Genomic DNA, 12271 nt, shown 5'->3' with positions numbered 1-12271 from the left:
AATATGACTAAAACTTATGAGGGAGGTAAACCTAGGAGAATTCTAGGTAAATGACTTAGAAAGATAACTTAAGTCATGAAATGATTTATATAGTGATGCTTGGACGTAATCGTACCATGGTGTGTACAACGAACAAGTAGTCACAAAATGATACATTAACATGCTTTGTATGGGACATGTGTGATTTATGTATGAGAATGAATCATGTTTTGATGCCATGAGAATTGATATGATATCCTAGGAATTGGTTAATATTTGGCGAGGAACATTTATTCCAAAAGTCCTATTTGTTATTGAGAATTAATCACATATTCAGAATTAGTTATGATTGTGCACATACTACTTCGAGGGCTTAGGTAAAGCGGTAAGTGGGGATGTGGCACCAATGATTCTTGCCTCAATTGGGTTTGAGCCCCAAATATGACGGACATGGGGGAAAGGTAGACACCTAAGTGGTTTAGAGGGCCATTCGGTGAAAGATACCCTAAGTGGGTTAGAGTTCCATACGGGAGACGGTCGCTTGAACTGGAGATTAAGCCTCATAGAGGATCCAATATCCACCTTTAAAGTCAAATCATACGAGCATGCATGAACCGATCCTGGCTTAGACGTAAGTCCGTTCGGGGATTGCTGTTTCATGAATCCAAATAGCGATTTGTTGAGTGGATGCACTCAAGTGACATGTTTCCATACATTGCGATTATCCCTTAGTTACTCAAGTTCTAGTTACAAGGTGCGAGTGATGCACAAGTAACAGAAGGTGAATACTTGAGTTAGAATCGAGGAGAAACCTTGTAGAGTCGAGTGGACCCATATGATAGGAGAACTCACTGATATTACTATCTCATCCCATTATTGTTGTTATTTTTTAGGTATTCCTTGCAGGTTGAATTCATGAGAAGCTGTCTATTGATGTTTCAAGGGATGCAATTATTATGATCTTTCGCTATGGAGTTGTGTATAATGAAGATATTGTACATATTTCTTAGATTTTATTATCTAGGTTTTATTGTATGACATGTTCCATTTATGTTTTTTGTTTGTTTGGACATGTGTATATAATGATGCGAATAGACACTTATGATTGTGTCAATACCAAATAATAACACTTATATGATATTATTCTAGATATATATTATACGGGTTGTTACAAAATAAACCTAAATTTTTTTGCTCTTTCAATCTATCAAATTGATACTTTTACTTTGTAAAATCTCATGGCGCTATGATTGAACACAAAGGGTTTCACAATAATATTTGGGTTTCTTGTGGATTCACTACTATCAAAATTTAATATTCAAAATGCTTTTAGAATGAAGGTTTTAGGTTTTACGAGGATCACCAATGATAGTGTCTTAAGTGTTGATACTTATTAAATAAATGATAAATATTCGTTTAAGGATGGTGAAGAACTTGAATAAACACTCTACATAAAAAAAAATATTTCAACCTAAGTGCCACATACCTCTCGGTGTTTGTTAAAAATTGAGGGATAAAACGTTTTTTAATACATAGAATATTAAAATAAATTGCTTAAACAAATCAAGAGTTTAACATTGGATTCTTCGAGAACAACCTAACTTTTCAAATTTCTTGCAATCCATCCCAAAGAGATTCCATTATCTAATCCCTCGGTTATTAAATATAACTGAAGGAGTAGATCATAAATTTAAAAATTGAAAATTAAATAAAAAAAGGGTTCCTGGATTGTTGGTAATATGTGGGTTTTTCCCATAGGTTATATGAAAAAATTAAGGTAATATGTGGTTTTTATATTTTAAAAAATAAAACATTACGCCTTGGACTTATATCACTAGAATAGTAATGATCATCCCTATTCAAAATATATTGTATCTTTTGGATTTTCAAGGAGGCGTTTGAGCTTCTCTAATTGTTTCACTTCCTCTTTTCCAATTTATTTATACACTATTCAAGTCTCATTTCATTTCCACCTTTTCTTGTCTTCAAATCTAGTTTAAAAGTTTTTTCTTTTTATTCAAAAAATGTCTAGAAAAACCTTCAACGGAGATGAAAATCTTTTGTTCGTTATCAATGAAAACTATTTCCAACAAAAGTTGAAAGGTTACTTTGACATGTTTCATGGACCCATCTACACTAATCCAATAACAAAGTTCCGATTAAATGCCTCCGCTAGACGATAAAGTGTGAAGAGAAAGGTAGTTGTGTTGAACATTATAGATGCAACAATGTCTTCACAATATATCTTTGCCTAATTTATGCCAACTACAATAAGCTCACTAGTCATTCACTCTCATCCCATTGGAAATTTTTTAACATCAACTTCTAGTGTCAAATCTTCGACCAAGAGAGAAACAACTAGAAACACTTACTTTAGATGACAAGCGTCTTTTGTACTTCCTTACCTACAACGTCAAAACTAATCTTCCTCTTACTATTTTTAACTTCTTAATGGAAATGGTTGTGACCTCTCGTGATGAAATGATTTTCCTCATACCATGTGGAAGAGTTCTTTAGGAACTTTTCTCTCAGTTAGGGATAGTTAAAAGGGTAAAAAGAGCAAGATTAACCGTTGAAGTTGATCAGTAGGACCAATTTGATTCACAATACATATAACATATAATATTGAAAAGTAAAAACACTTGATTGAATTTTTTGGATCAATATTTATAAGTCGAGAAGTTACTTTAAAACTAACATCAGTACACATGCTACAAATAGCTTCAGATTTCAAATCACCATTACAAAAAGTATATAAATGACTAATCATACAGACTTTTTATTTCCAATCAGTGATGTTTGAGATACTTGCACAACTTGATATGTTGATGACAAACTGAGTTGAGTTTGGAAAATAAGTAGAGACAAATCATTAAGGGAAAGGTTATCGTGTCCCATGGAAAAGTTTTGAGTGGTAGTTAAGGGAACCATAATCGTGCAGGTTGAGTGGTAGTTAGGATTTTGAATGGTGTTTTAGACTGGTGAAGGGTGGCTTCTAGTCTCACATCTTTTTCTCTATAAAAATCTTTAGTGTTTATATATGTTTAACAAACAATACAAGACAATTAAATATGGAATGGAAAGATCTTACAAATGCTTGGGCCTCAAATCCATAAAAATCATTTTAAAATTAATATTAATATTTTTCTAAATAATGTATTAAATAAATTTAAATAAAATTATTAATTTATTATATAAAAAATATTTAAAAATAAAGTATCCTAATCATTAATGCTACGTTAATACAAATATATATTTTTGTTCTAATCATTATTTCCAAGTATGGAAAATTGGATGGGGACCAACTAAATTCCTAGTAATGTAAAGTTTAGAGACGAAAAAATTGGTTTTTAAAATGAGAGGTCTAAAAGTTAAAACCTATAAAAGTAGGGGGATCAAAAGTACATTTAAACCAATAAAATAAATGAGTTAGAATAATTTTATGCTGACTTGACAACGACATGTAAGCTAGATGAGTGTCATGTCGTTAGAAAATGCTCTCAATTTTGAAGGACTAAAATCCTAAAATAAATAAATAAAGGGACTAAGACAATCTGTATTAAAATTAAGGGAGAGGCTAAAATTGAAAAAGCAGGATGATAGGGGGATCAAAGTTGCAATTAAGTCAAATTAGTTTAAATGTGTTGCTTTTAAGTTTGTTTATGTTTATCCGCCTCTTAATCATTTTGGATATAAAAAATGCTATGAGTATTAACCTTTTACCTTATGTGCTCTAATACTCTATCTTTTTGGAATTCAACCAAATGTCAAAGCTACGTTCTTCATATTTAATAGGATATTTAATACCACCTCCCTATTTGAACTTGTATAGAAAATTAATATAGAGTTTGTAGTCTCTGACTTTTAAGACTAAAGATGTCTAGACGAGGGCTTGACTTTTCAACAAAATGTTTGTTTTGTAAATTATTAGGCTTAATTGCAAAACTTTTAAAATAAAATTAATATATTGGAAAACTTTTAAAATAAGATTAACTAAATATTATTCCTGCTCAAACTTTTATAGAGAAATTTACACTTTGTCAACCCTTAACATGGAGCTTTACTCATGCTTTACCTTTAACAAGGAGATTTATCAATTACTAAATCTTTGACATAATTTTCTATAATGAATTTTACTCATTTGTATTCACATTCTCTTATTTATATAATAAAAAAATCAATATAAATAATAATATAATATTACTACAACTATTAATAATGATGATAATAATACTAATAATAATAATAATAATAATAATGTTACTTTGTTTAAAAATAATAATGTTAAAATAAAAGAAATAGAAAACCTAAGGTTCAACTCCTCCTCCGTCTTCAAAGAAAACCTAAGTTTAACTCAACTCCCCATAACATTGAACCTTTTCTCTCGATCCTTTCCTTTTCAATGTTCAGTTTCCTTTAAACCCTTTCAATTAAAAAACTTTCTTATTCATTTCCTTCCGTTTTTAATCTATTTTCTATCTAACCTTAAAGACATTCAAGTTCAAACCCTAACAATGATTTGTAGTTAGAGACACAACACCTATTCAATAGCAGTATCAATATGGAACTTAATAATCAAACTACCCATCATTTGAACCTTCAATTTCAATTCGTTATATCGCAAATACGCAATCCATAGTTCCACAATCCGTAGTTCCGCAATCAGATGCTCCACAATCTGTCAATTTGAAGGTAACATTGTGCTTTATGTTTTCACAATATTCTTTTTGATTTTGACAGAACTGTTATGCTTTATGATTCTGATACTCAATTGATAAGGTGTTTTTCTTTTTTACAACATTAGTCTTATTTAAGTATATTATTCTATAATCATTTGATTTTTTTGTCTAAGTTCAAGTTCTTGATATATTCTTGTAAAAGAGTGCCTCTATTGGACATGGTGATAAACACCAAGAAACCGTTACTTGCTTCATCTTGGAATGGATATCAGGCAAGAAGAGAGACAAGGTTTGGTTGATGCTGTTAGTTTTGTTCCTATGATTCGGAGTTTCAGGAATGTTGATGTTATTGGTAAGGCTGATTGGATAACATACTTAGGATCTTCTAATGTTGTCACCACTCATTGTAATTATGCCATTAAGCTTAAATTAGATAGGGGATGGAGTTGGTTTATCACTTTGAGTGCATGTGATTATCCTCTGATTACACATGATGGTATGTAAATTTTGATTTTGGGCATTTCTGTGAGTTTGTGCCTTTTATTTGATTGATGATGTTTGAGTATGGTGTGAATTGGAATTTTGGACATTTTGTTATGTTATAAACTAATGAGCGTATCTATTCAGTGTTAATTTTGTTGTTTGTGTTGTGTGGTGGCTTTGTACTCATTGGAAAGGTTTTGCCATTGTTTAGTAGTTGTGTTTCAATCTCAGTTTTTGTTCCTTATTTTTATCATTTTCTTGATCAAGTTCGATTGTTTTAAGAAACTTGGTGTGTTTGTCTTCTTTATCAAATCTATCCCACCTTTTCTCCTCAGTCAATAGAGACCTCAATTTCATTGATCAGACTAATGACCTTGTATGGAAAGAGTATGAAAACCTTTGCCAAATCTAACTTCTACTTTGTGGCACTTATTCCTTGATTCCTAGATTATTTATCTATTAAATTATGCATGAGTGACATATTCCAGCCTATTGTAGTTAACCTGAGAACATATTTAGCAAGGAGAAGTAAAAAAATTCAAGCTATGGAGAAGAGGAAAACACCATATGCATTCAAACTCGTCACTGGTAAATCTCCTTTCTTAGTGCAACAAATATAAGCATCATATTGTCAGCTTATTTATTGAAAATGACAACTGCATAAGAATGAATATTGAATTTAACTTTTAAAATGAAAACTACATAAGAATGAATATTTAATGTTTTTCACGCCATGCAGGTTCACCGTAGGTCACCTTGAGCCGACCTTTTCTAGGGTTCTGCATTTTTGGTTGGGATAATATACCAATTCACCATGGGACACCTTGAGTCGACCTTTTCTAGAGTTCTGCATTTTTGGTTGGGATAATGTACCATGAACGCTACTAATGTATTTTACAAATGTTAAGTTATCTCAAGAAGGATACTTTTAGTCGGTCATTTAAAACGCACCAGAATTTAGGAATATAACAATAAACGATGACTTATGATATGTGGTACGAGACAATCCTCCAAAGATAGAACCTTTCTTCCTTAATACACACAACCAATTTTTTATGGAACATAGCATATATTAGAGTTGATATATGATATATTGTAGTGAATGAAGGCCATGATGACTCTCTAACTCAAGGCATTATGATGACAAACTTTTACATCTTTATGTTTTTAATTACTATTACCTTGTCAAGAGCTATTTCCAGCAATATATATGCTAACTTCCTAAAGGTCATATTATGGATCGTTTATCAATTATGTGTTTTGAAATAACTATAAAATATATTCACCTTCCCTTTTTCTATAATATAGGTTATTTCAAGTGTTATAATTGATATGTACATTGGAGAAAGTGCCATGTTAATAAGAGAGATGATTGGGTATGCATGTGATCACCATGTGATATTCTTGTGTTTATTTATCTTCCTATAGGTTTATCAAATTGAAATAAGTTCTAAATCTCTTATGTTTTCTTAGCCCTACGTCATTTTTATAGATGAGATTGATGCCATTGGTGGTCGTCCTTTCAGTGAGGGAACAAATGCATATCATGAGATTCAGAGAACATTAACGGAGCTGTTTAATCAACTTGATGGTTTTGATCAACTTGGAAAGGTATATCTTATTTATCTACTCTCTTTGACTTGATTTGTAAATAACCATCATGTGATTGGGATCAAGTGGTTAATGAGTTTCATTTATGAACGAATAGTTCGGGAGAACATGAGTTAGAATCCTGTATTGAATAATTCTTAGCCAGCTACCTCTTAGATGAACTTTGGATTACTTGCGGAGGAGTTGCAACATATTTATCTTTTTTGATAGTAGATAGATAAGTAAATAGCTCAATTTAGATGCACATATATATATTTTGTAATTCTCAATTTTGATCTCTTATAAAAATATATTAATATTTTCTTTAATTGTGATAAATAAATAAATATTTATGTAGGGTTGTCAGTGTTCTATATTTTTGTGTCATGTATCTATGGTGACCATGTCAGAGTCTTTGCATCATTGATCAAAACAAAACATAAGCACTATGTTTGATACCGTATATGAAATTCTTCTTGTGGTAGTGTGTATACTAACTATGACATAATTAAATTCCATATCATATACTTTTAGACAGGGATTTGTATTTTTCACATTTTTTTTATGTCTTTGAACTTTCAAAGACCTTTTCTTAATGTCTTTGAATGTTAAAGCATTTGCACAAGTGATGGAAATGTTAATAAGTGACTTTTGTGCTCATCGTTTATCAAAAAAATAATTTTCTATTTCATGACCTTTTTCTATTTGTAAAGTTCATAATCAACACTTTTTTGGTGTTAACCATCTGATTCCTAGGGGAAGGGGTCCTTAATAATTCGGAGTATGGTTGGCAAGTAAGTAAAGGTGGGCCAAGAATGCTTCCACTTAGAATTCAAACTCAGGTTCTTTTGAAAATTCATTTTGAAGTGGATTTCATTAACCACTTGAGCCTAATCACTTGGTTAAAATCAACATTTTTACAGATATAGGATATTTAGCCGAGTTTTTTCCCCTTCATTATGTTATGTACTTCAAATGGCATATATAAGAATCAACCTTTTCTCATTATTGATGTTTTTGTTTGAATGACTGTTCCGCTAAATTCTTGATGATCCATTGATAATGACTTTTTCCTCAGAATTTCTATTGTAGGCTAAAATTAAAATGGAAACTAACCAACCTGATGTACTTGACCCTGCTCTCCTACGACCTGGAAGATTGGATCAAAAAATATAAATTCCATTGCCAAATGGAAATTCTTAAGACTCATGTTGCTGGAATTGCTTATTATGGTGACATAGACTACAAAGTTATTGTGAAGCTTGCAGAGGAAAGTCCATATGGCTTCTATTACATTAATTAACAATTTCTAAATGTATAATGTATTATAGTTACATAATTTTCAGGGTTTTAATGGAGTTGATCTCCTAAATGCATGCACTGAAGATGAAATGTCACCAAAGTGTAATGTTAATCTTGAAACAGATGGACTATGTGCATAAGAAATCAAGATTTAAGAGTTAGAGAGGGGAAATGCATTTTGTCTAGTATTGTTTTAGAGTATTTTATATTTTGTGTGGATCCTCTAATGGTGTTGTAAATCAGTGGGAAGATATTCATCCATCTTGCTTTAATTTTAATAATGTTGTATGTTCTATAATGTCTCATCTCGACAATTCGAGCGGGATATCTAGCTTATTCTTTTTGGATTATGAATATGATTTTAATTTTCCACTCTCCAATCCATAGTTCCTTGACATCTTTTATATTATAGAGTGGATATTGGATGTTTGTTGGTCCTGCATGCGCACATGCATGTGTTACTAACTTGCTAACTTTGATAGGGATGAATATTGATAAGTGGAAGTGCAGAGTAGTCATCCTCCAATAGTCCATTGTAACTGTTATTATCACCTATTGTATTATCCAAGAAGTAATAAGTAGGAAATTATGTCGTTGTTAACCGACCTATAATTTGAAGATATTATTATTATTATGTGAAATACATGACATTTCAAGATATTATTATTATTATTATTATTATGTGAAATACATGGCATTTGAAATCGTCCATATTTTCAATAAAAAAACCGCCACTTTAAACTATGTAAAACACGGCGTTTAATTTTAAACCGCCACTTAATCCTAGGCAGCAAAAATTATAGTGTTTTAGAAAACAATGTTGTTGTAATTTGTGGCGGCTCAAACCGACGTAATCTACTTCCATTAACGGCCACAATTTACGCGTAGTTGAGATTTCATATTTAAAAGTTTAGAAACTTGTTATATATCAAATTGTGGCAGCTTAAACCGCCGTAAGCTGCTTATAATAACCGCTACAATTCATGCGATTTTTTGTATTGAAAGTTTAGAAACTTGCTTGGATTATGAGATGTGAAAGTTTAGAAACTTGCTTGGATTAAGAGATGTGAAATTTGTATATCAACGAATATCTTTTGAAATATAAAACTATTGTGTCTAAGAATCTCTCTTTTGAAAACAGAAACCACAAGTATATATACATACTATATACCGTTCAGGAAAAGTGTATATTCATGAAACATTACAAGGTTTGATGTATGAAAGTTACAATCAAACAAATGATGCGTAAGGATTGAAAACCTGAACATAGATGAGTTACTGATCCCGTAGGCGAAGCATGAATTTCGAAGAAGAAATTAATTAAGAAGTGGGATGTATCCCACATTTCACCTTGCTCAATTAATACTGGTATTAAGGTATAATCAATTGTGGACTTAAATCTTAGTGGATTAATAATAATTAAACAAGATTAAGAATAAAGGATGCATCGAGTTATGTGATAAGGTGAAATGCATTATTGGAATTTTGGTCATTTTACATAAAGTGTATTTAAGGTTGTGATTGAAGATGATAGGTGATCATTGTAACATTCTGACCTAAATGACCTATTGGAATTTCAATTATGTAATAAATTAATGGAATTAAAAAGACGAAGGGTAAAATGCCATTTTATCATAAATGTGTATTTTAGTCATTTCGAAATGATTATATGATATTTCAAGATAAATTAGGATTAATTAATATTTAGGGAAGATGATTAATTCATATAAGCCAAATTTATTATCAAAAGTCAATTAGTAAATATGATTAAGTAGCAAGGTAAACTTGACCATATTCTCGTGAAATTAATGGTAGAGTTGAAAAAAGAATAAAATATCAATTGTATTGTGAAGTTAATAGAATAATGAAAATATATTTTCTTCCTCTTTATATCACTTAAGGTTTTAAGACATACTTCAACTAACTAAATTTTTCTATTACTGTTATTCTACATTTTGTTGCTACTTCTCATTAGCCGGGAAAATATTATTGATTATTTTTTATGTGCTAAATATAATTCTCATTGGAGGGAGAGGGATTTCTCGATGAGCATTCTCTTGGAATTATAAGAAACAAATGATTCTTGCTCAATTCAGTATGGAATAAAAAATGATATTACTTACCACTGCTACTAAATAAGCAAATTGGTTGAGGTGTTTGTTAGCAGAGATTCTCCTATGGAAAAAACAAATGTCAGTAGTTTTGATCCATTGCAATAGTGACAAGAGTATTGAAAATATTGAGAACGTTTATTACAAAGATTAAATGAAAAATTAGTCACTAGGACAACAGTGAGTTTATCCCATTTTATATTTCTTACAACGATTAAAATAATTTGAGTAAAATAAAAGATATTTTATTTTTCTTAGAAAATATTATTTTATATTTTTAGTTAGTGAATAAAAAGCAAATAATTAATAATAAAAAAGAAGCAATTTGTGTAAGTTTAGAATGCCATTTTTAATAATAATAAGAAAATGAGAAGGATATAAAATGAGAAAGTTGTTAAAGAGTGTGGTTGTAATTGGTCCATTCCAACTCCTGTTGCATCGTAACAAAGTGCAGAATAAGATGCTGGATTGTTGTTTTATTGTAGCATATAATTAACATTAAGTTAATAAGATGCTGGATTGTTGTTTTATTGTAGCATATAATTAACATTAAGTTAATTTGAAGTGGATGAGTTATATAACGAAACAAAACATCCAAGCAAGTGTTGATTCAGTTTTGCGTTTTGGTAATAATGAATGTTATGTGACCATTAATTGATGCTAATATGAAGCAGTCAGTAGGGGATGGTAATAGGAACAAGTGAAGCAGAGTCAGTAACAAAAATTCAAAGTTTGTTGTGGAAACTAGCAAGTCATTTTCTTGTAATAATATAATAAGGGAAAAGGAAATTGTTGTAAGTTGAAGTTCAAAATGGAGCCAGGCAAGTTTAAGTCCCACATCGGGGAGGCAAATAAGAAACAGAGGAAATATGCAATAAAAACAGAAGCAAGCTAAGGGAATAAGCATACCTTTCTCGGCCTTTTGGCTAAGATCAAGTGTAGTATCTGTTCTTATCAGTTTAATATCTGATATGTGGGCCAATGGTCCACACGATATTAAATTTATTTCTTGAGGGGAAGAGGCCACCACAGTAGCTTGCTATTGGGTCTCTTGCGTGTCGCTTTTGCGTTGCACTAAAGCGATTGCTGGCGCACCCCACCAAATCTAAACCAATCTTTTTTAACTTAGTTGCATTGTAATTCTCTTTCTCCAATTAAAATTAATTACCTAATATTTCTTTATTTAATTTAATTCAGATTATTGTTCTTTTTATCTATAGTCAAATTTTATCTCTAAAATTATAATTAACTAGTAAAATCAGACAAATCTTACACTTGTTGTCAATTTTGAAATTGTAAGATGTGGGACTAGTATGTTGCGAATTTGCAATTTCATGGGAGATAAAACTTCTATTATAATAGAAAATAGAAACATGATATTCTTATGGGATATTTGCAATTTCATGGGAGATAAAACTTCTATTATAGTAGAAAATAGAAACCCGATATTGTTATGGGATGAGACGTTTTATTCTTCATTCTCTCTCTCTCTCTCCTCACTTAAAGTTCCTCACGCACTAATAAATTGGTATCAGAGCTCCGGTTAGTTTCTTGATCGTGTTCTCAAGAAACACACGTCAGTGATCGTGTTTCCGAGATTGTGGGTTATTAATCGTGTTTGCTTCAAAGATAAATGGTAACAACGACATTCCAAATTCTCTAGATAGGTAGATTTTGGTTTCTTGACAAATAAGTCTTTGAGCAAAGCTTGGTAAATATAATTGTAGAGGCTGAAATCTCTAAAAAAACTTTACGACAAGATATGCATTTTGAACACTTTGCAGTTGAGGAACTAATTGTTGAAATTTCTTCTTGAGCTCTAGAGGAAAAGTCCATTGAAGAGTAAATACTTGATGAAAGATATCCAACGATAATAGCTCTTATTGAAGCCACAAAGATGATGATAATAGTGACAAAAAGCATAAACTCTCACTCAAACAAGACGAAAAGAAAATTCTAGGATGAATGAAAGAGAGAAGAGAGCGTACCTTATTTAACTTTATCTAAAAGTGTTTTAAATATAATTTGAAAAAGAAATATCATAATTGATTAGAGGAATTTGATCCAAATATATTTGATTTGAGAAGCTTTCCAAATTTAGCCTTTTAATCGATTAAAAGTCCTTGT

At 30.8% G+C, this 12271-nt stretch overlaps 1 non-coding gene and 2 pseudogenes across 1 annotated transcript; all 3 read left to right on the top strand.

Moving 5' to 3' along the window:
- Positions 1-4726: 4726 nt before the first annotated feature.
- LOC127080260 (beta-glucuronosyltransferase GlcAT14A-like) lies at positions 4727-6217 on the top strand (annotated as a pseudogene).
- A 64-nt stretch (positions 6218-6281) lies between these two features.
- Positions 6282-8173, top strand: LOC127080259 (26S proteasome regulatory subunit S10B homolog B-like; annotated as a pseudogene).
- A 2876-nt stretch (positions 8174-11049) lies between these two features.
- On the top strand, positions 11050-11244 carry LOC127090044 (U2 spliceosomal RNA). Its single transcript, XR_007791579.1, has one exon. It is a non-coding gene; the product is annotated as a U2 spliceosomal RNA (small nuclear RNA).
- Positions 11245-12271: the final 1027 nt, after the last annotated feature.

The sequence above is a fragment of the Lathyrus oleraceus genome, chromosome 5 (genome assembly GCF_024323335.1).
Source record: "Lathyrus oleraceus cultivar Zhongwan6 chromosome 5, CAAS_Psat_ZW6_1.0, whole genome shotgun sequence".
Lineage (NCBI taxonomy): Eukaryota > Viridiplantae > Streptophyta > Magnoliopsida > Fabales > Fabaceae > Lathyrus > Lathyrus oleraceus.
Note: the sequence above shows the minus strand (reverse complement) of the source record. Positions and strands in the feature narration are given on the sequence as shown.